This window comes from Macaca fascicularis, chromosome 13 (assembly GCF_037993035.2).
Source record: "Macaca fascicularis isolate 582-1 chromosome 13, T2T-MFA8v1.1".
Taxonomy (NCBI): domain Eukaryota; kingdom Metazoa; phylum Chordata; class Mammalia; order Primates; family Cercopithecidae; genus Macaca; species Macaca fascicularis.
Window position 1 is genome coordinate 64,834,867 of NC_088387.1, and position 25,517 is coordinate 64,860,383.

The window sequence follows — 25,517 nt, forward strand, 5'->3', positions numbered from 1 at the left end:
GCACATGTATCCTTAAACATAAAAGTTAAAAAAGGAAACTCAAATCAACAAGCAAAAAACAAATAACTCCATTAAAATGTGGGCACAATACATGAACAGACACTTTTCAAAAGAAGACACACAAGTGGTCCACCAACATTAAAAAATGCTTCGAATCACTAATCTTCATAACGATGCAGCCCAAAACCACCATAAGATACCATCTCATACCAGTCAGAATGGCTATTATTAAAAAGTTAAAAAATAACAAATGCTGGCAAGGTGGCAGAAGAAAGAAAACACTTATATACTATTGGTGGGAATGCATATTTGGCCCTCTAGAGAGTAGTTTGGAGATTTCTCAAAGAACTAAAAACAGAATTATCATTGATCCAGTGATCCCATGTACTGGGTATATTCCCAAAGGAAAATAAATTGTCCTACCAAAAAAGAAAAAAGAAAAACACCAGCACTCGTATGATTATTACAGCACTATTTACAACAGCAAAGATGTGGAATCAACCTAGGTGCCCATCAATGGTGCACTGGATAAAGAAAATGCAGCCCTTTCACTGATGCAAGAGCCTAGTGTGGCAATGGGAGAGATATCAATGGGAGCAGAGCTGCTGCCAAGGCCTGGGGCTGACCTGTCTGACTTCCCATTCGTGCCGAGCCCACTCGAACTACAGGCACATCTGGGGACAAGATGATTTTTGATTCTACTATGGGCAGGAAGAAAAAGAAGCCATTTATGTTAGATGAGGGTGGGGATACCTAAACAGAGGAAAGCTAGCCCTCAGAAATAAAAGAAGTGGAGCCAGAGCCAACTGAAGACAAAGATTTGGAAGCTGATGAAGAGGACAATAGGAAAAGAGATACTTACGATGATCCAGATGACTTGATCTTTAATCAAAAGAAAAATAAGAGAAAAACAAAAAAGATATTTCACATTGATGGAGGTGAAGAAGATGTAAAGGATCTGAAGATTGAAAGTGATGTTTAAGAACCAGCTGAACCAGGGGATGACCTTGACATTATGTTTGTCAATAAAAACAGAAAAAGTGGAATTTCAAGTTCCCAGATGATAAAAAAATTACCAAAGAAAGATGAAGCCTAAAAGATAAAAAAGATGATGGCATCTCATTCAGTAATCAGACAGGCTCTACTTGGGCAAGCTCAGAAAGAGACTACACATATGAGAAGCAACTGAATAGAGTGTTCCACATCATGTAGGGACAATGCAGTTATGGTTTCTGGAGAGAAAAGGAAATTTGTCACAAAACCTCCTTATGTCGTGTGAGTAGGAAACAAGGAAACTTCCTTTGTCGACTTTACAGATATATATAAACAAATGTATTGTCTCCCCAAATACCTCCCTGCATTTTTGTTGGCTGAATTGAGTACAAATGGTTCTCTAGATGGTAATAACCAACTTGTAATCAAAAGAAGATTACAAAAGAAACAGATAGAAATTGTCTTGGAAGATACATCCATGAATACACCACTTGTCACGCATGCCTAACATGGAACACAATCCTGTGGAAGCACATCCAACTCTATTTTTTACAGAGAGAAATGTGTCATTCTAGAGAATCTATTGTCAACATCAAAACCAGCTTCCAGGTTGTCATGGGCAAGTGAACACAGCTCTGTGCCAAAGCTAACTAATTTGCTAATCACTGATTTTGCAAAGCATGCTGTGGAGATTTGCCTGGACAGGATTGCCATCAGAGTGGATACACCCTTGCACTAAAAACAAGATTTAAAAGGTGCCAAGTTCTTTGGTGAGTGGTTGGTTGGTCTGATATCCTTGCAAGATGCTGTTGTTCAAGCTGTTGACACACTTATTGCCTACTTGACAGCTGCCAGAAGAATGTAAGGAGGTGCTTTTTAAAAATCGTTCATAGATTTCTGTAAAATACAAGATAAATTAAAGTTACTGTAACCGGGAAAAGAAAGAAAAATGTGGTAGGTATACACCATGGAATACTATGCAGCCATAAGAAACAACAAGGTCACATTCTTTGCAGCAATATGGATGCAGCTGGAAGCCATTATCCTAAGTGAGTTAATGCAGAAGCAGAAAACCAAATACTACATATTCTTACTCATAAGTTGAAGTTAAACATTGAGCACACACAGACACAAAGATGGCAACAATAAACCCTGGGATTCCAAAAGGAGGGAAGTAGAGAGAAGGAAAAGAGTTGAAAAACCACTTATTGGATACCATGTTCGTTACGTGGGCAACAGGAACATGAGGAACCCAAACTTTGGCATCATGCAATATTTACATATAACAAATCTGCACATGTATCTCCTGAACCTAAAATTATAAATAAAAAGAAAAAATTTAAAAAATTACACAAAAATTTATTTATATAAATTTTATTTATATTTAGGTAAAAATATAGCTAATTATTTTGAACTGCCTATGTGCCACAGTCTATAGTACTGATATTCATTAAAGGATAGTTTTATCCTCTGGGAAATTTTAACAATTTGGAGACACTTTTTATTGTCATAACAGGGTGAGGTGTTACTGGCATCTAGTTCATAGAAATCAAGATGCTGCTAAACCCAGGACAGCACCCCACAAGAAAAGATTATAAAAACCATAATACCAATAGTACCAATGTTGAGAAACCCTACTGTATACCAAGAAATTTATATGTATTAGGTCATTTCTAAAGTCTTCCAGAATATAATGAGCTAAGGTTAATTGGTTATTTTGGTCAACCATAAGCTCTATTCTAAGAATGTATCAGCACTACATTGCTGCACATAATAGGCAAGTGAGAATCTAGAATTCAGAAGAATGGGCCATTTATGGTTAATCCCAATCTTTGTCTCAGCACACAAAAGGTCTGTCAAACTCAATGTGGGGATGGGACGCTCATTATAAATTCTCCGAGAAACAAAATTGATACCAAAGACAAGAGTACTCAAGGTCTGGGATCAATTATAAATAAAAAAGTCTGTTCTGTATTTCCACATATGAAAGATTAGTTGAGAAGGAGAACGATGTACACTGAGTTACCATATCCAAAACTACGCCAACAAAACTACGTAGCAGTGGTTTCAGACACGAAAGCACAAATCATGGCACAAAGCAAGAAGCAGATAGGTAATTAGAGAGACCAGCAAATTTAGGCAGGATTAGAGGTTGGTTTACGGAAATTTCTGACCCTTAAAGCCTGTAGCCCCTGTGCCTTTTTCTCCACAGCCTATAAAAATGCAAATTAACAACTGAAATATGAGAAAACCTAGAGTCAAAACCCCTGAGTAATTGGAACACAGAAAGCACAAATAGCATTGCAGTTGGAAAGAGGAAGTTGTGATGTAAAGCAGGTTAATTCACCTCTGTAGCCCTCAGTCTCTTCCTCTGTAAAATGAGATAAGAGCAACCGGATGTATGAAGCCTTTCCACTGATTCTTCCTTTCCACTAACCAGTGATTTCTTCTTTCCAGGTTCAACAGCATCTTGGGTACAGAAGAGACACCAAAGATGAAAGGAGCGATGCTTAGAGAAATGATTCTGTGAAACCACCTCTACCTTTTTATTCTCTTGATTTACACTGTTAAAACCCTTTATAGTGAATATTTTTTATTTATTTACTTTTGTCACAATCACTTCTTTTTATGCAACTATAACTGTTTGCACAGAAGGCTTCCAATCATGCCTCGTTCCTTCTATAAGTACAATCAGCCTCTGCCTTTAGAACACTATGTGTTCTTTTCTTGCCTCGGGACACCACGTAGACGTTGTCCTTCTGAATATATGTCTCTCTTACCAACCCTTCTAAATTCATAACCAGCCAGGGCACTTGTTCACCAGATTCAAACTCTGTGATTTGAACTTATCAAGCAAGTAAGTGAAAAATCTAATTTTTAGGTTCAGCAACTCAGAAAATCTGAACTAAAAATAGACACTTTATTTTAGTGCATTGAATCCACTCATCATCCATGCCCCTTGCTTTTATTAGTTTTTCTTTTTGTAATATATAATCCCCTTTCCTTGCATTCTCCAAGATATGTTCAGTGACAGAGACATGGAACCATCATAGGGTCACCATGCACAGTTTCAGAATAAATTGTAACCAAGTATTTCCAAGAACTCAGACTCACCAGCCAGAGCAACCTGAGGTTACCTTTTCTGTCCTAAGGCAGTTATCCAACTGCTATGTGCCTTGAGTATCCGTGTGCCAAACATTTTTTGTCTTGTTTCCTAACATCTAATACATTTTTAAGGTCCATATGATGGTATTTTGTGCCTGTTTCTTTAATTAAATATTAGTTTTAAGAATCTCATCTGTCCTGAACCCCTTCCCTAGGAACCACTGCATAGCTCTTGTTTGTTTTTCTCCTCCCTAAGTCTTGATTCTGTTTTCACCTCTAGTCAGCAGCTAAAGTCCAATCCCAAACCCCTTTGGCCACCTAAAATAATAGATTTCACTGTATCACTGTGGTGGCTCTGATATCACCACAGTATAAAATGTTTATGCTGTGTCTTAAGCCCCCACTACCCACCAAACCTCCTTAGGATATCAGTAGCTTGTTCCCCTTGGAGTCTGATTTGGATTGTTGGTCATACAACAAAGAACAGAGTCCCTCACCGACTATACAAGGTGCTTTATTGGATATCTGTTCAGTGTTTTACTCTGAAAACTGCCCTTCTTCCACACAGAGACACAATTGTTCTATGAAATACAAAGCCAAGGATTGACACACTTTTTCTGTAAAGGGCCAGCTACTGAATCTTTTAGTCTTTGTGGGTGATATCATCTCTGTCATAACCCCTCAACTCTGTCATGGTAGTGTATAGTAGCCAGGGAAATTGTAAATAGGTGCAGTTGTTTTCCAACAGAATTTTATTTATAAAAGGCAGCAGAAAGCTGGGTTTGGCCTGTGTGCAGTGCTTTGCTAGGCCCTCTCCCAAGCCTTCAGTTAGTAGTAGACATGTGACCCAAGTTTGAGTCCTTCCAGGAATATTGAACTGGGATATAGAGAAAAGATGTAATTGGTCTTTGTCATTTGAACTCAAAAGATATGGAAATGTGATTCTTAGGAAACTCTTATCTAACATCTCCACAGAAAGATTTGTTTTGCAGAAGCGATAACAAGAGCTTAGATCAGACCTGCTCTCAGTAATGACCCGCTTAGCAAGGCTGACTCACACCTCATTCTTACCTGCTACACTGTAGTATAGGACATCTGTAGAAGGAATATGTGTTACTAAAACCTGTGCTTGTCAATCACAAGGTAGAATGAAAATGAATTATATAGTATAGGACTCAGATATATATTTTTTTTCAGAGATATCTCATTCAGTATATATTATTATTTTATTTTTTATTTTGACTTCTCATTAATTTCCTCAAAACATGTATTCTTTGCCTATCAAGTGCTAGTAACCAGAGGCAGAGATAAAGTGATGAACAAATCATAAGGTTCTGATTCATAGGGAGTTCATAGTCTACGTAAAAAGCAGCTTTTTAGAAAAGCAATTTTATAACAGCTACCATAACTGTTTCCAGACTTACAAAGTAAATCACATATGGTCTAATATTTTCTTTCATACAACATTTATGTATTTGAGAAGTCTTTAAACATTTTTTTAGAAATATTTTTTTCGATGTTTAAAAGGCTTTCCATGTGATACACTACAAACAAGGTTGCTTTTATACGATTCAATAACATTCTGATAGGATGACAGTTAATTCTGCTAAGCACAGCATGTTAGAGATTAAACAGATAAACACTTGTTATACTTGCCAAATAAGCTGTTTTACTTGCTATATGAGCATTCAATCAATATTGCATGTATCAAAACTTAGTCCTTACCCAGGTATATGTTAAGTCTCTATATTTTTCTTCATGAATACTTAAAACATAATTCTGATGAAGAATATGCCTTTAGATATTGACACTGGAATGATATTTTATTCCTCATCATTTCCAGCAACTTTGGCTTCAGTTTTAGAAAGTATACACTCATCACAAGAAAACAGCTCTGGAGTTAACATACTAGGCAAAAACAGTCCACCTGCCCAACAGAGAAAAATCAGTAAAACCTTTGTTGACACTGAAAAAGAAAGTACTTTTCCACAGAGGCACTTTCCAATGCACCTCTCAAAGACATACCTTATAACAATGCTACTCTGTTAGAAGTAAGATTTCAGAAAGAAAGTGTTTTCCTCTGGGACCATGGTGCTTTCGCCATCTACTTAATAAGTGAATTTTGCTTCTTCGCAAACTCTCTATCTCAAATCCAGTTAAGAAAAAGGACATTGAAACTACTAATAAAAATGAGAAATAAAATATTTTTATATGTAACAACTTCTCATGAAGTATCAAAACCTAAGCTAAATGCTGTTTTTGTTGTTATTTCATTTTGTTATTAAGCTATTTTTCTTGTTTATATTTAAGATGCACAACATAATTTTTTACCTTTTATGTTAGTTCAGGGGTACATGTGCAGGTTGTTATCTAGGTAAACTATTGTCATGGAGGTTTGATGTACAGATTGCTTCATCAGCAGATTCCTAAGCCTAGTACCCAATAATTAGTTTTCCACTCCTCTCCATGCTCCACCTTCAGCCCTCTGGTAGGCCATGGTGTCTGTTCTCCTCTTTGAATCCATGTGTTCTGATCATTTAGCTCCCACATATGAGTGAGAACATCAGTATTTTGGTTTTCTGTTCTTGTATTAGTTTGTTAAGAATAATGGCTTCTAGCTCCATCCATGTTCCTGCAAAGAACATGATCTTGTGCTTTTTTATAGCTGCATATTATTCCATGGTGTATATGTACCATATTTTCTTTACAAGCCTTCTATTGATGGGCATTTACAGTGATTATAAGTCTTTGCTATTGTGAACAGTGCTGCTATGAATATATGCATGTACGTGTCTTTATAACAGAATGATTTATATTCTGCTGGATATATACCCAAGAATGGGATTGCTGAGTGGGATGGTAGTTCTGTTTTTAGCTCTTCGAGGAATCACCACACAGCTTTTCACAACAGATGAACTAATTTACACTCCCACCAACAGTGTATACATACTCTTTTCTCTGCAACCTCACCAGCATGTTATTTTTTTACTTTTTCGTAACAGCCATTCTGACTGGTGTGAGATGATATCTCATTGTGATTTTGATTTCCATTTCACTAATATCAGTGATATTGAACTTTTTTCATATGCTTGTTGGCTGCATCTGTGTCTTCTTTGACAATTTTCTGTTTATGTCTGAGTCCACTTCTCAATAGGGTTGTTTAGTTTTTTCTTGTAAAATTGTTTAAGTTACTTATAAATGCTAGATATACCTTTGTCAGATTCATAGTTTGCAAATATTTTCTCCCATTTCTATAGGATGTATGTTTACTGTTTTTATAGTTTATTTTAATATGTAGAAGCTATTTAGTTTAATTAGTTCCTATTTGTCAATTTTTGCTTTTGTTGTAATTGTTTTTGGTGTCTTAGTCATGAAATCTTTGCCAGGGCCTATGTCCAAAAAGGTATTGCCTAGGATGTCTTCCAGGGTTTTTTAATTTAGTTTTGGTTTTACATTTAAGTCTTTAATCCATTATAAGTTGATTTTTATATATGGAGAAAGGAAGGGGTCCAGTTTCCGCTTTCTGTATATGGCTAGTCAGTTATCCCAGCATTATTTAGTGAATAGGGAGTCCTGTCCCCATTGCTTGCTTTTGTCAGCTTTGTCAAAGATCAGATGGTTGTAGGTATGCAGCCTTATTTCCGGGCCGTCTATTCTGTTCCATTTGTCTATGTGTCTGCTTCTGTACCAGTACCATGCTGTTTTGGTTACTATAGCCCTGTAGTGCAATTTGAAGTTGGGCAGCCTGATGCTTTCTGCTACTTAGGATTGCCTGGGCTATTCGGGTTCTTTGTTGGTTCCATATGAACATTAAATGAGTTTCTTCCAGTTCCATGAGGAATGTTATAGAGGACTATTATGAACAATAGTATGCCAAAAGCTTGCATAACCTAAAAGATAGGGATAATATTCTAGAAACATACACTCTCAAGACTGAATCAAGAAGAAATAGAAAGCCTGAAAGATAACAGATAAAGAGATTGAAGTGGGAATCAAAAACCTTCTGAAAAGGAAAACTCAGGGCCATATGACTTCATGACTGAATTATATCAAACAATGAAATAAAAATTAATACCCATCTATTTTTAAATGTTCCAAAAAATAGAAGTAGAGGGAATATTTCCAAATTTATTATATGAGGTCAGCATCACCCTTACATCAAAATCAAAGACATCACAAGAAAAAAGAAAACTACAAGGCCAATATATGTATATACTTTCAAAAATAATTAAATACTAGCAAGATGAATTCAACAACACATCAAAAAATTTATAGGCCATTTTGTTCCTGTCAAAATGATGACATATAAGGCAGTTGGCTTTACTTCTCCCTGCACAGAAAATCAGAAACAAATTATAGTGCTGAGATTATCAGCAATATCTCAGAACTCAAAGAACTCCAAGCAGATAGTAATGAATAGGATTTCCATATCCACAATGCCCCACCCCTCAATCTGCCCCACATTAAGTGTGCAGAAAACTTATCTCTGACTCATGGTGTCTATACTGGAAACAGCGATCGTGATGTGGACAAACAGCCTTCCCATCTGGGATTTCCTGGCAGGAAACCAGTTCCTCCCACAACCCACAGGAAGCATCAGAAGAGCCTCAAGGGAGAAATGTTCTAAAAATAACAGCCAGAGACAAAGGGGAGAGGGGAGACTACCATTCCCAGCCCTGGAAACTCTTCTCTATAACTTAGCCAAAGGAAATGTCAAATCACAGTGGCTGTCCAGTAGTATGACGCTATAGAAGGTATGTTCCACAGATCCTCTTCATGTGAACCCCTAACCAGCCTTCACACACTATTTGGATATCCACAGAAGGACTTCTCTCATTCATGACAAGCAGTACTCTGATCATTTACTAAACTGAGACAAACGTGGGCTTAAAGCAGCATCGAGTGCCAAAAAGAAGGTGAGGACCTGGCAGAAAAATAAAAACAATTTCAAAAGGTAAATTACAAAGACACTCTAAGCAAATGTATCTGATAAAAACCTAAACAATCTGGACAGAGAAGACTGGAATAAATAGCTCATCATTCAGTGCAACTATATAAACACATGTTCACAAGAAACAGTAGCAAATAGGGAACCACAACTTCCCCAGACAAATGGAGAACCAACGACTGACCTTGAGATAGGGATAGGTGAGCTCTCTGATCAAGATTTTAAAATAGTGGTTTTAAGAAAGCTCAGTGATATCCAAGATAACACAGAAAACCAATTCAGAAATTTATGGGGGGAACTTAATGAAGAGACTGGAATGATTTAAAAAAAAATCAACCAGAAATCTTGGACCTAAGAAATATATTTTCTGTTGGTCAGGCGTGGTGGCTCAAGCCTGTAATCCCAGCATTTTGGGAAGCTGAGGCAGGTGTATCACCTGAGGTCAGGAGTTCAAGACCAGCCTGGCCAACATGGCAAAACCCCCATCTCTACTAAACATAAAAAATTAGCCGGGCATAGTGACATGTGCCTGTAATCCCAGATACTAGTGGGGCTGAGGCAGGAGGATCACTTGAACCTGAGAGGTGGAGGTGCAGTGAGCTGAGATTGTGTCACTGCTGTACAGCCTGGGCAACAGAGTGAGACTCCATCTCAAAAAAAAAAAAGAAAAGAAAAGAAAAGAAAAGAAAGCAATATGTTTGCTAAACTAAAACAATTGTTAATTGTTCTCAACAGCAGAAAGCATGAAGCAGAGTAAACCAGAGAACTTAAAGACAATTTGAAAATACACTGTGTCAGAGGAGAAAAAAAAATACAAAAAAAAAGAAGGTACAAAGATTATCTACAAGATACAGAAAATTACCTCCAAAGACTACACCTAAGAATTATTGGGGTTCAAGAGCGTGTTGAGCAAGAATGAGAGGTAGAAAGTTTAATCAAAAAAATAATAACAGAAACATGTCAAAACTTTAGAGATGAATATCTAAGTGCAGGAAGGTCAGAGAACACTGAACAGATTTGACCCAAATAAAACTGCCCAAGGGATATAATAATCAAAATTTCAAAGGTCAAGGACCAACAGAGGATTCTGAAAGCAACAAGAAAAAAGAAGCAAATAATATAAAGGAACTCTAATTCATCTAGCAACAGACTTCTCAATGGAAACAATACAGGCCAGGAAGGAATAAGATGACATATTCAAAGTGCTGAAAGAAATAAACTGTCGTCCAAGAACACTGTAACTAGAAAAGCTATTCTTTCAATATGAAGGATACATAAAGTCTTTCCCAGACAGATAAAAGCTGAGAAAATTAACTGCCATCAGACTTTCTTACAAGAAGCATTAAAGAGAGTTCTTTAATCTGAAAGAAAAGAAAGCCCCCCTAATGTGCAAAAAGAAAACACTTGAAGGTATAAAACCCACTGATAAAAGTAAATACACTGACAAACCCGGAATATTCTAACATTGCAACTGTAGTATGAAATCCTCTTACAACTCCAGTGTGAAGTGTACAAGACAAAGCCATAAAAAAAGTAAAAGCTACAGAAAACTGTCAAGAGATAGGTACTTTAAAGATATAGAAACTGATGTAACAAAAAGTCAAAATGCAGGAGGAACAAAGTTAAAGTGTAGGTGATTTTTTTCATTTTTTCTTTGTTCATATTATTTTATTTTTAATTTATGGTAAGTGATCATCACTTATAAATAACTTGTAATATCTGTAAGATGTTTTGTCTCATTATAACCAAAATGCAAAAATCTATACTAGATTCACTAAAAATAAAAAGCAATAAATGAAAACATACTACCAGAGAAAATCACAAAGAAAAATAATAAGAAAAGAAGAGAGGAAGGGAAGAGTTAAAACACAACAAAAAAATAAGCAAGATAATGGCAGTACTCAGTTCTTACTAATCAATAACAACAATATATGTAAATAGACTGAATTTGGTAATAAAAAGACTGGAAGGATGAATGGACAAAAATAATACCCTGTTATATGCTGCCTACAAGAAACTGACTTCACCTTTAAAAACACATACGCTGAAATGGATGAAGAAAGAGATTTCATGCAACTGGAAACTGAAAAAGAGCAAAAGTAGCTATAATTGTATTAGACTGTAAAAGGAGACAAAGAAGGTTACTACATAATGATAAAGGGGTAAATTCAGCAAGAGGACTTAACAATGATAAACATGTATGAACCCTGCGCCAAGCCACCCAAGTATTTACAGCAAAATTAGTTGATCTAAAGGGATAGATAGACTGCAATACAATCATACTAGGGACTTCAACATCCCACTTTCAGTAGTGGAGAGATCATTCAGATGATCAACAAAGAAACATCCAAGTTAAACTATAAATACACACAAGACCAATCAGGCCTAACTGATATTTACAAAACATTTCACCCAACTGCTACAGAACACACATTATTTTCATCAGCACATGGAACATTCTCCAATATAGATCATATGCTAAACCACAAAACAAATCTCAAAAAATTCAAAAAGTAGAAATTATATCAAATATCTTAACTGACCCAAATGGAATAAAATTAGAAATAAAACTAGAAAGAAGGACCTTGGAAACTACGCAAACACATGGAAATTAAACAACATTATCCTGAATGACCAATTGGTCAATGAAGACATTAATAAGGAAATTAAAAAATTTCTTGAAACAAATGAAAATGGAAATGCAACATATTAAAATTTATGCAATACAACAAAAGCAACAGTAAGAGAGAAATTTGTAGCAATAAATGCCCACATTAAAAAATTGAAATATATTAAGTAAACAACCTAATAATGCACCTCAAGAAATGAGGTCAGCAAAAACAGAAGAAACCAAAAATTAGAAGAAAAAATACATTATACTAAAGATCAAAAGTAAATAAAATTGAGACCAAAAATCTATACATAGGAGCAATATAATTACAAGTTGGTTTTTAAAAAGATAAACAAAATTGACAAGTCATTAGCTATACTAAGAAAAAGAGAGGGAGGACCCAAATAAAATCAGAAATGAAATATGAGACATAACAAATGAGACCATAGAAACACAAGAAATCTGGGCTGGGTTGTGGTGGCTCACACCTGTAATCCCAGCATTTTGGGAGACCAAGATGGGTGGATCACAAGGTCAGGAGATTGAGATTATCCTAGCCAACATGGTGAAATCCCATCTCTACTAAAAATACAAAAATTAGCTGTGTGTGGTGGCACATGCCTGTAATCCCAGCTACTAGGGAGGCTGAGACAGAAGAATGGCTTGAGCCTGGGAGGCAGAGATTGCAGTTAGTTGAGATAATGCCACTGCACTCCAGCCTGGCAACAGAGCGAGACTCTGTCTCAAAAAAAAAAATTAATAATAATACAAGAAATCTTTAGAGACTATTATGAACAACTCTATGCTAACAAATTGGAAAATCTAGAAAAAGTTGATAAATTCATAGACACATAAACACTACCCACATCAAACTATGAGGAAATAGATAATCTAGACAAACCAATAATCAGTAATGAAACTGAAAATGTAATAAATATTTTCTCTGCTTCTGTAGGTTATCTGTTTTGCTCTGTTGATAGTACTTCCTGTGCAGAAGTGCTTTCGTTTAATTAGGTACCACTTTACTTTTCTTTTCTTTTTTTTTTTTTTTTTTTTTTTTTTGCAGTTGCATTTAAGAACTTGATCATAAACTCTTCGTGAAGGCTAATACCTGGAAGACTACTTGGTAGGTTTTCTTCTATGACTTTTATAGGTGGAGGAGAAAATATTTGCAAATTATGCCCTAAACAAACGTCTGAAATACAGATTCTATAAGGAACTCTAAAAAATCAACAAGCAAAGGTCAGATAACTCCATGAAAATGAGAGCACAGAAAATGGGCAGAGGCTTCTCAAAAGAAGACATATAAGTGGTCAAAAAACATTTGAAATAATATTCACATCATTAATTATCAGAGAAATGCAAATCACAACCACAATAAGATATTATCTCACACCAGTCAGAATGGCTATTACCAAAAAGTCAGGAAATAGATGAATAGATGTTGGTGAGGCAGTAGAGAAAGGGAATATGTCTATATTGTTGGTGGGAATGTAAACTAATTCAGCTACCGTGGAAAGCAGTTTGGAGATTTCACAAAAAACTAATAGAATTACCATTCAACTCAGCAATCCCATTAATGCTTATATACCCAAAGGAAAATAAATCATTCTACCAAAACTACACATGCATTGATACATTCATTGCAGCACTATTCACAATAGCAAAGACACGGAATCAACCTAAGTACCCATTAATGGTGAATTGAATAATGAGTATAAGGCACATTATGATAGGGAGGCAACAGAGGAGTGACCCCTGCTGGCTGATGACTGCAAATTTGGCAAAGCCCTTCTGAATCCATGCACCCTTTGAGACACCTTTTTGTCCCAAACTCAATTCCAAACTTTGGGTTGCAGCCCTAGACAGGAAAACTATATCCGAGAGATCCAAAGCCATGATCCTCTAGGTGGCTTTAGCATTTGTTAACTGTTAGATTTGGACCTAACAGGGCTATCTCGCATGTGAGAGTGGGGCAGTCTGTTTTGAGGGTCTCCCTGTCTGTTGGCCTCTTCCAGTGTCCTTGCCTGGCCATACCCACCTGCAGCACAGGCTTAGATGCCCAGCTGGAGAGCTTCTCAGTGTACATCACCGTAGTTCTTTTACCAGAAAATCCCACGTAACCGTTAGAGAGCTTTTGCAGATGAGAGTCCACCAGTGTGCAGCCACCAAAAGTCTCCTCCCACCACTTTGCTAGCATGCACTCAACCACAGTCTCCTCCAACCACTTAGTAAGTATGAACAAACCCTGCTGTCCCACGGCCACCCTGTTGACACTGGAACGTATGCATGAGTACAGAACCTGCTGACACTGCCCTAATGAAGCACTTTTGTCAGCACCCCAATCAAAGTGTTGCCAGCAGACCAGGAACACCTTGGCCCCTTCAGCACTGCTGTGCTGGAGGTAAAGGGGCCAGAGAAGAAAGTCATAAGCCTAATCTCAGGCACCCAGCATTAGAGGAAGCAACACAGGAGTGCTGAGCTGAGACTTGGCCCCCTGAAATCATTCAGAAAGGAAGCCAATTGACTATATCCAACTTATAATACAGTGAAAACTTCAGGACCATCAAAGAATATAAAAGTAAAAAAAACCCAATAAAAAGGACAGCAACTTTAAAGATTAAACGAAAATATCAGCCTATACAGAAGAAAAAGAACTAGTGCAAGAACTCTGGCAACTCTAAAAGCCAAAGTGTCTTTCTACCTCCAAATGACTGCACTCACTTTCCAGAAGGATTCTTAATGAGGCTGAAATGGCTAAAATAACAGACATTATATGCAGAATCTAGATGGCAACAAAGATTGAGATTCAGGAGAACATTAAAAACTCAATCCAAGGAATCTAAGGAAGTCAGTAAAGCAATTCAAAAACTGAGATTAAAGAGTCACATTAAATAGACTATGAACACCATTTATGTTCAGAGGTAATATTGATTTGTATGGATTTGATCCTGACAGTATGTTGTTAATTGGTTGTTATGTAGATTTGACTGTGAGGTTGCTTTAGTGTAAGTGGTCTATGTACTTAAGTGTGTTTTTGTGGTGGCTGGCAACAACCTTTCATTTCCACTTTTAGCGTGCCCTTGAGGACCTCCTGTAAGGCTGGTCTGGTGGTAATAAATTCTCTAAATACTTGCTTCTAAAGCCCCATTTAAAAGATGCAGCATGGCAAATTGGATAAACATGCAACTCCCAACTATATGCTGTCTTCAAGAAACCCTTCTCACATGCAATGTCATCCATAGGCTCAAAGTAAAGGAATGGAGAAAGAGCTATCAAGCAAACAGAAAACAAAAAAGAGTAGAGGTTGCTATTCTTATTTCAGACAAAACAGACTTTAAAGCAATGAGCAAAAAGGACAAAGAAAGGCAATACATAATGATAAATGTATCAGTTCAACAAGCAGATTGTAATAAAACAAAAATTGATAAGTGGGACCCGATTAAATGAAAAAGTTTCTTTACAGCAAAATAAGTTATCAACAGATTAAACACAAAACCTACAGAATGGGAGAAAATATTTGTAAACTCTGCGTTCAATGAGTTCTAATACTTGTAATCTACAGGAAACAAATTAACAAGCAAAAAACAAACAACCTCACTAAAAAATGAGCAAAGGACACGAACAGATACTTCTTAAAAGAAGACACATAAATGCCCAACAAGCATATGAAAAAATGCTAAACATCACTAATCATTAAACATTAAAATTCATAATTTGAGCATGGACATCAAAGTCTTTGTTGCTATGTCTTCAGCAGCTTAATATAGAGCTGGCACTTAGTTAATATCATTTGAATGGAATTAAATTAAATACAATACATTGATTTATTAAAATGTTTAAGTGTAATTAGCCCCTTAATGGGTCACTTCACATATAATTTTATAACTCTAAGGGCCCACTACAACTCCTGTAGCTCTGCAGAAGTTGAAGAAAGTGACTTTGCCCAAAACCTGATACTAATTTTCAAAGGAATGTATTCAGCAAAGTCTCCAGGTGGCATGGACAAACTGTATAACTAGAAACTCTCCAAATGACCTTTAATTTGTAACAAAATGTTTATTAAAGGACAGTATTAAAGGATAACAAATATGCACATTTGACAAAATTGTGTACATATACATACATGTGTACATATACATACACAACAACTAAAATTGTTTAGAATTGAGGCTCAGAACATTTTTTAGAGGAAAGAATATCTTATTCTTACCAAGAGAAATGCAAATCAAAACCACAATGAGATACCAGCTCACTCCAGTTAGAATGGCAATCATTAAAAAGTCAGGAACCAACAGATGCTGTAGAGGATGTGGAGAAATAGGAATGCTTTTACACTGCTGGTGGGAGTGTAAATTAGTTCAAACATTGTGGAAGACAGTGTGACAATTCCTCAACGATCTAGAACTAAAAATACCACTTGACCCAGCAATCCCATTACTGGGTATATACCCAAAGGATTATAAATCATTCTACTATAAAGACATATGCACACGTATGTTTACTGCAGCACTGTTCACAATAGCAAACACTTGGAACCAACCAAAATGCCCATCAATGATAGACTGGATAAAGAAAATGTTGCACATATACACTATGGAATTCTATGCAGCCATAAGAAAGGATGAGTTCATGTCCTTTGCAGGTACATGGGTGAAGCTGGAAACCATCATTCTAAGCAAACTAACACAAAAACAGAAAACCAAACGCCACATGTTCTCATTCATAAGTAGGAGTTGAACAATGAGAACACATGGACACAGGGATGGGAACATCACACACTAGGGCCTTTTGGGGAGTGGGGGTAGGGGTAGGGATAGCATTAAGAGAAATACCTAATATAGATGATGGGTTGATAGGTGCAACAAACCACCATGGCACATGTACACCTGTGTAACAGAGCTGCATATTCTGCACATGTACCCCAGAACTTAAAGTATATATAAAAAAGATAGGCTTCCAGTGACAGAAAACTGACTAATCTTCATCAGTTTGTTATTGTCTTCAGATTTAAATTATTGCCTGCACCCTGGAAGGGTCACTCCTACTGCCCTGACCTTGGATCACTACAAGGCTAAGCCTTTCTGTACATGCTATTTTTACTACCTGGCAACATTACTGGTAAGTTATTGAGGATCTGAATACAACACTTTAAGTGACATTTGGGAAATAATTGTACTCATTTCTCTCCGATATGCTTATGAAAGTGATATATCCCAAAGTTATCTGTGACATCATTCCAGAGCTGAAGGCAGATGTGCAAATCTGTAGCTTAAGAATGGAATCATACATGCTTGTATCAAAATATCACATGTAACCTCAAAAAATGTATAACTATTACATATCCACAACAATTAAAAGTAACACGATTGAATCTACATAACTGTATGTGCAACAATAGGAAAATAGTGAGTAAACATAAAAATCCCTACTTAAATATAAAGTGATGTAAAACAACAACAATTTGTTGAAAAGATGTCAGAATGAGAAAGCAGGCAGTTAGAAAGAAGAATTTCTTATTAATCTAACAAATCACCAGTATCATAGAACTCTAGGTAAGATAAAGAATTGAATGGTTAAATCATGGGCAAAGACATAATTCTTTATTTTTGTCTATACTGAATAACGGCAGTAGTACTAAATTTTTTAAATGGTAACCATTTTCAAGAAAATAGCATTTCTTTGAAATTTTTCTTTGTAGTGTCTAAAATACTATTTGGGATGTCCTGAGTGTTTAAATAAATTTATGGACTGATAAAAATAACACTGAAAATATCCTTACTTGACTGCAAGAGTGATTTCGCATGGAAAAACAAAGCTAGCCATAAGTAAGTGAAATGGTACTAGCAGAAAATAGGTAGGTATCACTTATTTTGTGAAACAGAATGCTTCTTGAAATTACCTGTATAAAAGCAAACATATAAGCAAACGTTCTGGCTTCTCAGTTTAATTTTGACATCCACATTCATTGTAGATATTATTTGCTTTATCTTAATTTCTTATTACTTTTGATTGCCAGACACACTTCAGTATTTACATTATGGAAAATTTCTCCACTGCCCTCTGTTAGAGTTTCTTATTAGACATTGCTTGTAAATAATTAGGTTGTTAAAATTTCTATTTTAAAAAATTATTAATCTGATTTATGTAAGAGTTTCTCAAAGGTATGCATGAAATATTTAATTATAGTTCTTATCACAATTTCTATCAATTGGTATGTGTTTAGACTCCATTTCTAGGAAAGCATATGTTCTTAATTATCATGCTTACATATTTATATTCCTTCACTAATGTTTGAAATCTTAATTTGTCGCTTAATGCTTATTTTATCCTTTGGCACAATTTTTAATCTTTTTTTCTACAATTTACAATATATTTCCTTTCCAAATGGATATTTTTAAACTTTCTGTACTATTTTTATTTAAATTGGTGTCTCATACAAAATGTATTGTGATATTTTTGGTTTTGTTTTTTCATCTAACAATCTATCATTTTCTGAGTAAGGTAAACGAAAGCACCCCACTATGTTCTAGGATTTTCTATTTATTCTAAATACTAGAAATGTCTGCTTTATGTATTTTAGATTATGCAGTTTGCTCACAAAATTCACCATGAATTTGATCTTGTTATTATTATCACTGATTTTTTTCCTTTTTCTCGTACATTCATAGAATTTCTGATACTATTAAGGGACCTTAGGAAAGTCAGTCCCTTTTTCACCTGCAAAATAAAAACAAATAACCATTAACCTTTTTCTGTATCTGTTAGCATCCTCTGGAGAGCTTTAGTTCTTTTCATAATATTTTAAGTTATAAATAAGATTTGAAGTCTAACTGAGCATTCGTTTAAGAACAATCTAAAATGGGGTAGCATTTTGCAGTATTCATCAAAATTAAGTAGTGCATTAAATATTTGGACTATAATTCTACTTCAATGAAACTCTTTTCAGAGACAATTACAAATGTACACCATTTGCAAATGTCATAATAATTAGGGATAACATGATACCTCTCAATAGAAGACTGGATATATAAAAATTACATACTCAAAGTAAGAACAAAATAAAGCCATTAAAAATAGAGTAACAAACCTAGATACATTCACAGGAAAGATAACTCAAATTGTGCTAAATAAAAAAGAAAGTTTCAAAATGTAGTTATATTTTTATAAAAAAGTAAACATTTTTGAGTATTTTAAGTATGATTTATGCATATAAATGAATACGTACAGGTCTCAAAGAATGCATACCTTATTAATGGCATTTTGTTGTTATATCTGTGGAAGGTAAAGAGAATGACATACAGTGAAGAACTTTCATACTTTATGTATTTTTGTGTTCTCTGATTTACTAAACAAAAATAATGTTTTAAATTTTGTAGGTATAGAAAAAGAAGGCAAGAAAGGGAAAAAGGAAATTTTTGTTGTAAAAAACTCTCTTAAAAGATATTTTTGGTAAAAAATGAAATAAAAAGAGAGAAGAAAAAAAAAAAACCACGAAAAACCATGCAACCTATTCTGACGCTAGATCTAGAGAAGAAATGTAAGAAATGTTTAAATTTTACACAGCTGGAAATGTATAAAGGACATGGTAACTCAGGCAGCCATAAAAACATAATGTAGATTGGTGGCTTAAACAATAGAAATGTATATTCTTTTTGTACTGAAAGCCGTTAAGTTAAAGTAAAGGTTCCAGTAGAGTCCACTTTTTGATGAGGGCCACTCTCCTGGCTTGCACATGACTGTGTTGTCCTCAAGCAACCCTTCTTTTAACTATGCTCAGAGAGATAGGTCTCTGATGTCTCTTCTTCTAAGGGCAACTGACCTTTCTAATTAGGATCCCACCCGTATGATCTCCTTTATTACTTCCACAGAGGCCCTATCTTTAAATACAATTACACTGAGAGTAAAGGCTTTAACATATGAGCATTAGGGGGACACAAAAAATCAGTCCATAACGAATAATGACAGATGAATTACTGCCACCACTTTAAGGTCAATCTTTGTTACTCCTAACATGTTTACCAATTGGAAACCAAAAAATTGTTATGGACATTTCATATCGGAAACCACAAATACTAGCTGGGCCTAGGAAGGGTTTGGATAATAAATATTGATACCATGGTCTTAATTCCTTGCTTTAGTTTATACGTTGGTTCTAATTATCAGCTGAATAAGGGATGATACAGAACACTATTTTATTAAGCAACAAGAAAGTCAGCTATTACAAATAAAGAGATAAATTCTTTTTTTTTTCTTTAATAGATAAATTCTTCCTCTGTCACCCGGGGCTGGAGATGGAGTGCAATGGAAAGATCATAACTCACTGCAGCCTCGAACTCCCGGACTCTAATGATCCTCTAACCTCAACCTCCCAAGGAGCTGGGACTAGAGGAGCACACCACCACACTCAGCTAATTTTTTTTTCAATTTTTACTTTGTAGTGATGGGGTCTCACTATGTTGCCCAAGCTGGTCATGAACTGCTGATCTCAAGCAATCCTCCCACATCAGATTCATAAATTGATGAGATTACAGTCATGAACCAATGAAGGTGGCCAAGAGGTATATTCTTAACACCTCTCTGTTTGATGCTGTAGTGTATGAGCAGAAGATTGACCTTGACTCCTATCAAAAGTGACTGCTGTTGCAGAAGAGTCAGAAGTGTAAAAAAGGCATTTTTTGTTTTGTTTTGTGGTTTTTTGTTCCCCACCATCCCCCCAGGATAGCAGATTAGATGCTTTCAGTATGCCTCAGTCGTTTGGAAATAGTAAAATATACAAAGACCAACTCCGTGAGCTTTAATTCAAGAAGCAAATTTGTAATCATTAAGGACACACTAGATCCCAGAGGGGAGAACGTCAGCAAGCAGCCTCCAAGATGGTGACCAGCTGATGAAAAGGAGTGAAGTCCTAGCATATAAGAGAAACAGAGAGCCTCCTGCTGTGAATCACCTTTTCAGTGTGGACCCAAACAACCCAGGCTGATTGAGAGAACACTGTTTCTCTCAAACCCTGATGCTAACTAGGGGAAACGGTTAAAGAAGTTATGTGGGAAAAACGCTGGAAAAACTGCACACTTCCCCAGAGCTGGGACTGAGAACAGAACATCACTTTTATTCCTGCACATACAAAGTCACATTCATTGGCCACTGGGTTGCATAGATATGTAGGCATTTTAGCCTCAAGCCAGACATTGGGGCACCTGCTCTGGATCAAGATAGGGGCCTCTACAGACAGAACTGTGGAAAGTGCTTCAACAGTTGGCACTGGAATTGTGCTCTTCCACATCACATGCCTGGAGCAGGAGAAGAGCTACTACAGCTACAGTTTCTCCTGGGCAGTGATACTTGCAGCCAAAGCCAGCTTGTTGTCCTGGAAATAATCTTCAGGTGCCATTGTTGTGTGCCCTGCTCTGCCTCTGAGACTGCCATGAAATGAGTCTGTCTCTGCTCGACCACCAGGCAGAAATCCAGGCATTCAGAGACCAGTTTGCCTGGTTCTGCAGCCTGAGTTGTGCTACCCCTCCTGGACTTAGATCATGGTGCAGTAGGGCCTTCTCTGGTTCATACCAGGCAGATAACCAGGCATTCAGATCACCAGTTCACCTGGTTGAGAGGCTAGAGGTGCAATGTCCTTCCTGGACATAGACTGTGGTGCAGTAAGGTTCTCTCTACCCCACACCCAGGCAGATCTCCAGGCATTCAGAATAACTTCTCATTTGGTTCAGCAGCCTGAACCACCCCCTTTTTCCTTGACATAGATCATGATGCAGAGAGGCTGACCAGGCACCTGCACACCCAATTTCCTGGATTAGGAGTTTAGTCTAACCCCCATCTCTGTGCAAAGAATTTGGGGACAAGGAGGTTTTCCATGTCTATGCCTGAGCACACCTCTGAAAGGATTGTGGCTGCCCGCTGGATTCTTCCTTGGTACTGGGTTTTATCCCTGCCATCAGGGGACCTGTAGGTAGAACTGGTCATTCTAGCCATACCCTTTGTGACTCCTACCCCTCAAGGACTGGGGAAAAAGCTCAGACAACTGTGTATTTCACCAATCAGCCCATTGCCTGAGGCAACAGGTCGCTTTTACCAGTAATCAAGGATCAAGTATATACACAACCATGTTGGCTTCAGTCAGCTTCTATCTGTGAGGGTCATTTATGGGCTTGTAGGTCATACTGCATAGCCCAATATAAAACCTACCAAAATAAGTCCATGGGGCTATAGAAACAAAGCCAAAGGCTCAACACAGAATTATCTAGAGTCACACTCCCTAGAGAGGGGAAAAAATTGAAAGGCAGAGAAAAATAATACTAATGATAATATTGAGAATAAAGAAAAAAATCCAATCCACTCAAAAATATTTTAAAAAACAAGATGTGCTGCTGCCTCCAGATGAGAAGGAACCAGCAGAGAAACTATGGCACTATGAACTGGATTAAGAAAATGTGGGGGGGGCGGAGCAAGATGGCCGAATAGGAACAGCTCCAGTCTCCAACTCCCAGCGCGAGCGACACAGAAGACCAGTGATTTCTGCATTTTCAACTGAGGTACTGGGTTCATCTCACTGGGGAGTGCCGGACGATCGGTGCTGGTCAGCTGCTGCAGCCCGACCAGCGAGAGCTGAAGCAGGGCGAGGCATTGCCTCACCTGGGAAGCACAAGGGGGAAGGGAATCCCTTTTCCTAGCCAGGGGAACTGAGACACACAACACCTGGAAAATCGGGTAACTCCCACCCCAATACTGTGCTTTAAGCAAACAGGCACACCAGGAGATCATATCCCACACCTGGCCGGGAGGGTCCCACACCCACGGAGCCTCCCTCATTGCTAGCACAGCAGTCTATGATCTACCGGCAAGGGAGCAGCAAGGCTGGGGGAGGGGTGCCCGCCATTGCTGAGGCTTAAGTAGGTAAACAAAGCTGCTGGGAAGCTCGAACTGGGTGGAGCTCACAGCAGCTCAAGGAAACCTGCCTGTCTCTGTAGACTGCACCTCTGGGGACAGGGCACAGCTAAATAACAACAACAACAACAACAACAACAAAAAAAAAAAGCAGCAGAAACCTCTGCAGACGCAAATGACTCTGTCTGACAGCTTTGAAGAGAGCAGTGGATCTCCCAACACGGAGGTGGAGATCTGAGAAGGGACAGACTCCCTGCTCAAGTGGGTCCCTGACCCCTGAGTAGCCTAACTGGGAGACATCCCCCACTAGGGGCAGTCTGACACCCCACACCTCACAGGGTGGAGTACACCCCTGAGAGGAAGCTTCCAAAGCAAGAATCAGACAAGTACACTCACTGTTCAGAAATATTCTATCTTCTGCAGCCTCTGCTGCTGATACCCAGGCAAACAGGGTCTGGAGTGGACCTCAAGCAATCTCCAATAGACCCACAGCTGAGGGTCCTGACTGTTAGAAGGAAAACTATCAAACAGGAAGGACACCTACACCAAAACCCCATCAGTACATCACCATCATCAAAGACCAGAGGCAGATAAAACCACAAAGATGGGGAAAAAGCAGGGCAGAAAAGCTGGAAATTCAAAAAATAAGAGTGCATCTCCCCCGGCAAAGGAGCACAGCTCATCGCCAGCAACGGATCAAAGCTGGACGGAGAATGACTTTGACGAGATGAGAGAAGAAGGCTTCAGTCCATCAAATTTCTCAGAGCTAAAGGAGGAATTACGTACCCAGCGCAAAGAAACTAAAAATCTTGAAAAAAAAGTGGAAGAATTGATGGCTAGAGTAATTAATGCAGAGAAGGTCATAAACGAAATGAAAGAGATGAAAACCATGACACGAGAAATATGTGACAAATGCACAAGCTTCAGTAACCGACTCGATCAACTGGAAGAAAGAGTATCTGCGATTGAGGATCAAATGAATGAAATGAAGCGAGAAGAGAAACCAAAAGAAAAAAGAAGAAAAAGAAATGAACAAAGCCTGCAAGAAGTATGGGAGTATGTAAAAAGACCAAATCTACGTCTGATTGGGGTGCCTGAAAGTGAGGGGGAAAATGGAACCAAGTTGGAAAACACTCTTCAGGATATCATCCAGGAGAACTTCCCCAACCTAGTAGGGCAGGCCAACATTCAAATCCAGGAAATACAGAGAATGCCACAAAGATACTCCTCGAGAAGAGCAACTCCAAGACACATAATTGCCAGATTCACCAAAGTTGAAATGAAGGAAAAAATCTTAAGGGCAGCCAGAGAGAAAGGTCGGGTTACCCACAAAGGGAAGCCCCTCAGACTAACAGCAGATCTCTCAGCAGAAACTCTCCAAGCCAGAAGAGAGTGGGGGCCAATATTCAACATTCTTAAAGAAAAGAATTTTAAACCCAGAATTTCATATCCAGCCAAACTAAGTTTCATAAGTGAAGGAGAAATAAAATCCTTTACAGATAAGCAAATGCTTAGAGATTTTGTCACCACTAGGCCTGCCTTACAAGAGACCCTGAAGGAAGCACTCAACATGGAAAGGAACAACCGGTACCAGCCATTGCAAAAACATGCCAAAATGTAAAGACCATCGAGGCTAGGAAGAAACTGCATCAACTAACGAGCAAAATAACCAGATAATATCATAATGGCAGGATCAAGTTCACACATAACAATCTTAACCTTAAATGTAAATGGACTAAATGCTCCAATTAAAAGACACAGACTGGCAAACTGGATAAAGAGTCAAGACCCATCAGTCTGCTGTATTCAGGAGACCCATCTCACACGCAGAGACATACATAGGCTCAAAATAAAGGGATGGAGGAAGATTTACCAAGCAAATGGAGAACAAAGAAAAGCAGGGGTTACAATACTAGTCTCTGATAAAACAGACTTTAAACCATCAAAGATCAAAAGAGACAAAGAAGGCCATTACATAATGGTAAAGGGATCAATTCAACAGGAAGAGCTAACTATCCTAAATATATATGCACCCAATACAGGAGCACGCAGATTCATAAAGCAAGTCCTTAGAGACTTACAAAGAGACTTAGACTCCCAAACATTAATAATGGGAGACTTCAACACTCCACTGTCAACATTAGACAGATCAACGAGACAGAAAGTTAACAAGGATATCCAGGAATTGAACTCATCTCTGCAGCAAGCAGACCTAATAGACATCTATAGAACTCTCCACCCCAAATCAACAGAATACACATTCTTCTCTGCACCACATCGTACTTACTCCAAAATCGACCACGTAATTGGAAGTAAAGCACTCCTCAGCAAATGTACAAGAACAGAAATTATAACAAACTGTCTCTCAGACCACAGTGCAATCAAACTAGAACTCAGGACTAAGAAACTCAATCAAAACCACTCAACTACATGGAAACTAAACAACCTGCTCCTGAATGACTACTGGGCACATAACGAAATGAAGGCAGAAATAAAGATGTTCTTTGAAACCAATGAGAACAAAGATACAACATACCAGAATCCATGGAACACATTTAAAGCAGTGTGTAGAGGGAAATTTATAGCACTAAATGCCCACAAGAGAAAGCAGGAAAGATCTAAAATTGACACTCTAACATTGCAATTAAAAGAACTAGAGAAGCAAGAGCAAACACATTCAAAAGCTAGCAGAAGGCAAGAAATAACTAAGATCAGAGCAGAACTGAAGGAGATAGAGACACAAAAAACCCTCCAAAAAATCAATGAATCCAGGAGTTGGTTTTTTGAAAAGATCAACAAAATTGACAGACCGCTAGCAAGACTAATAAAGAAGAAAAGAGAGAAGAATCAAATCGACGCAATTAAAAATGATAAAGGGGATATCACCACTGACCCCACAGAAATACAAACTACCATCAGAGAATACTATAAACACCTCTACGCAAATAAACTGGAAAATCT

The 25,517-nt window shown here is 37.4% G+C and overlaps 1 pseudogene; it reads left to right on the plus strand.

The window, feature by feature from the left end:
* The first annotated feature begins 637 nt into the window (after positions 1 to 637).
* Positions 638 to 1,647, plus strand: LOC102129600 (eukaryotic translation initiation factor 2 subunit 2 pseudogene; annotated as a pseudogene).
* The last annotated feature ends 23,870 nt before the right edge of the window (positions 1,648 to 25,517 follow it).